This window comes from Cyprinodon variegatus, unplaced genomic scaffold, assembly GCF_000732505.1.
Source record: "Cyprinodon variegatus isolate N-32 unplaced genomic scaffold, C_variegatus-1.0 Scaffold1697, whole genome shotgun sequence".
NCBI lineage: Eukaryota > Metazoa > Chordata > Actinopteri > Cyprinodontiformes > Cyprinodontidae > Cyprinodon > Cyprinodon variegatus.
Genome location: NW_015152150.1, coordinates 58,007 through 60,939, shown reverse-complemented (window position 1 = coordinate 60,939; position 2,933 = coordinate 58,007). Strand labels below are relative to the sequence as shown.

At 36.5% G+C, this 2,933-nt stretch overlaps 1 protein-coding gene across 1 annotated transcript in view; it reads right to left on the bottom strand.

The window, feature by feature from the left end:
- Positions 1-2,933, bottom strand: part of LOC107104337 (major histocompatibility complex class I-related gene protein-like) — an 18,803-nt gene that overhangs the window by 1,729 nt on the left and 14,141 nt on the right. The gene's annotated exons all lie outside the window — the stretch shown is intronic.

The following is a 2,933-nucleotide window of genomic DNA, read 5'->3' as shown; positions in this document are numbered from 1 at the left end:
GTCACACCTCAACCCGCCTCAAAGCCAACGCTGATTGGACGTTCGTTTGGGGAACGGCTCCAAATTTTCTTTAACGGAGAGTCTCCAGACTGATTAGCGAGTGAAACCTTGAAAGCTCGCGAGATCAGGTTGGTCTCACGAGGCTACAGTCCAGCAGGGGGCCTTCAGGAGGGTTTAATGCCCCTGACCCACTTCCAGATGTTTGATCCAGCTGAAATTTTGAATGTGATGTTATGTAAATCTTTATAGATTAAGTAGCAAATTACAGCTCTGAACTATTTATGGTTTCTGATTTACAGGTGTTTGAACTGAGTAAAGTCTGAAATGGAGCCTGTTGAGTGTCGAGCAGTGATCCGGTTTATCTACTGGAAAGGACTCACACCACATAAGACTTTTGATTAAATTAAAGCAATTTATGATGATGATGCCTGTTATGAAATCTTGCAAAATGTTTTAAAAGGTTATATAATGGGACATTATTACTAGAAGTTATTTTCATTTGATCAAAAGTCTCTTGTTGTGTGCGTCCTTTCAAATGCAAAAACACAGACTTTACTCCGTTTGAACACCTGTAAATCAGAAACCACAATTTGTTCAGAGCTGTAATTTGCTATTTAATCTATAGAGATTTAAATAATTTCACATGCAAAATTTCAGCTCGATCAAACATCTGGAAGCGGGTCAGGGGCGTTACTTATTGATCGTCTCCTGTATCAATACCCAGAATACTGATCTTAAAACTTTAAATATCAATAAGGTTTCGTTTTAAATTTGTATGAGAAAGTAGGCATTTGAAAATTATATGTTAAAGTATGCGTCTCTGTTGGAGTCACTAATAACTAAAATGACTGTGGGTGAAGTCAGATTAATAATCCTGTCTCTATAGTTTATTTTCTGCCTCTTAACTGATACAATGTTAAGAAATTGAAACACAATCTTGGAGTCTGTGTAATTTTATGCAGCTGTGGTTGATCTCTGATTAAACATCCAATAATAGTTGAAGATGAACTAACCTTCAGTGTGGTTGAAGCGCTGCTTCACCCTCTCCATGCTGCACTCAAGTATCTTCTGGTTCATCAAACAGATCTCAGTCTCACTCTCCCAGTAATGAGGAAAGTTCATCCATTCCTGTCTGGGTTCGTTCCTGTTGGTTCTGCTGTCACAGTGACTGATCTGAACATCATCCACGTACCCAGCAGACACGTATGATGGGAACTCTGGGACTCCAGTAGATCCAGTATAGAAATACTGCAGAGAGTGAGTCACTGTAAGGAAAGCAACAAAAACGCAGTTTAGATGAGTTTTGTTTTTACAGTATATATTAGTCATGAAAGTTAATAAGTTTTTTCTATCCTGCTCTTGCAGAAAACAGTAGGTTAAGAAGAAGTTTTTTTTCCCCAAGCTGCTGTCCAATAATTTAATAATAATTAGAAATAATTTCACATTCCTGGAATAATATCACAGATATAAAATGATTTCTTAGTCTAAAATAGGCTGGATGGTGTCTGCAACAAAAGAGAAACTTTATTTTAGTTTCAGTATTTATTTATTTATTTATTTTTTCAATGAAATGGAGGAATCTGGTAGAGGAGACTGGTTTAACTGGCTAAGCCAGAAAGGGATTATGGGTAATTGGTTACTATTAGCTGAGATCTTTGTGTATATATTTATACATAAATGAAAATATTTAGTATAATCAGCAATGATTGTTCTTTAGAAAGTGACCTTATCTGTAAAGCATTTAGAAAACAAAAGCTACAAATGGCTTTAAAGTTAAATCTGCCAATTTATTAAAATTTTAAGCAAGTTAAGGTCGATTCAATACGTTCATGCTAAAAGAATCCTATCAAATGTAAAAAAAAAAATGTATAAACATTTAAATATATTTTTTTATTTTTTATTAAAGCATGTATAGGAGGCCTGTGAAGCTTTGGGACCCTAAGCACCTTAGCTATCGTCAGCATAGGCTGAGCTGGTGTTCAGAAAGTACAGTATATAAAAGCTCTACATTAAATCAGAGCATTTGCCAGATTAAAAAAATCCAATGATTCCCAACCCTGTTCCTCAGGGACCCCTGTCCTGAATGCTTTAGGTGTTTCCTTGTTACACCAGAAAGGAGGAGCTCTGATTTAAATCAGGTATCCTGGAACAGAGACACATCTAAAACATGCAGGTCAGGGGTCTCTGAGGACCAGGATTAGGAACCACTGAGTTAATCCCTGAGATCTTGAATGAAAATTAGTCAGATTGGGCAAATGTACCAAGAAGTTCACTGTTCCTGTTGATAGAAAAACATGTAAATATGCTGAATCTTCATAAAGATAATTTGAAGCATTATTTTCTCACCTGCTGCAGCTCCATGTAATCCCAGAAAAACCAGTAAACAGAAAAGCTTCATAGTGAGCTGCTGGTAACTGATAAAATGACCACTGCTGTGTTTCTGTGTCCAGAAAATAAAGCTATAAACTCTCATTTCTGCTTCCTTCTGGGAATAAGGAGGATAAACATCAGATGGAGGTTTACTGGAAGGATGGGTCCCTTAAATCTTGGTCAAACTGTAACTTCTTTATTGCTCAGAAATTGTTCCTTATTTACAGATACGGCCTCACAACATGTTTCTCTTTCTCAAAGATTTTCTGTTTTGGAATCACCTTGGACGCTGACCTGTAGTGTTTGTATTCGTCTCTATTTGTCTCCTTTCTCCTCGGTTCACCAGCAGATTGAGACTAATGTCTGTCCTCCTCCTTATTGATTCTATTTTGTTTTTCTGTTAAAGTGACTTTTTTCCCATTTAAAATATCACATAGAAGGAAATATTTGGCTTGCTGAATTTCTCAGTGGTTCAAAGTTTATTGACTTGCTTTTCTGATGAGAATTTATAAATATAAATCCATCCTCTGGAATGTCCTGCCTTCTTGGGTCTGCTTGTTAGC